Consider the following 694-nt stretch of genomic DNA (forward strand, 5'->3'; position numbering starts at 1 on the left):
ATCCGTTAACGTTAACAGCAGTCAATCGTTCCTCTACTTTACAGTCTCTAGCGTTCCTTCCTTCAGTAGGAAATAAGTATAGGAAAGCTAATAATAAGAATTCGTACAGTCAATCAACAGCAAATCCTTTAACAGCAGCAAACCAGAGCGATGAAGGGGAGACTGAAGTTGCTGTTTTTACCTTTAGTACGGGGATCGAACCTGTTAAAAGAAAAAAATATTTCATTTCTAATTCACTTTCAGAGCAGAATTCGGTTACTTCAGTACGGGCAGAAAGACAGACTGAAGTTCCTTAGTTCTATCACTAATATTAAAATAGCAAATCGTACAGCATGCAATCGCTACGGGTACAGGAAAGCGCTCCGATCTCTCGAATCTCTCAGCAGTCGCACAGTAGCAGTCGCAGTCGGGAAGGAGCACGAACGCCTAAGACTTCCCTACTTGTCTTTCTTTCCTATTGCTCATGCAGACGAGGACCAAGATCAGCCTGGTCCTTCTGAAGCTAACACTCGAGACGAGGCTTTGAGCGCCGAGCAAGAGATAGAAGATCCCCTTATTGGTGGGGAAAGCTTATCCCAAATCACTACGCGGCTTATGCTCGAATATAAGGGCAAGGCTGCGCTTCCTCCTTTTGATTACTTTCATCAAAAAGCTCATCCATCTTTGAGAGTAAAAGAAATATACTCTTACAGAT

Source organism: Syzygium oleosum, unplaced genomic scaffold (genome assembly GCF_021117445.2).
Source record: "Syzygium oleosum isolate NSW1041296 unplaced genomic scaffold, Sole_v2.1 Sole_v2.63, whole genome shotgun sequence".
Classification (NCBI taxonomy): Eukaryota; Viridiplantae; Streptophyta; class Magnoliopsida; order Myrtales; family Myrtaceae; genus Syzygium; species Syzygium oleosum.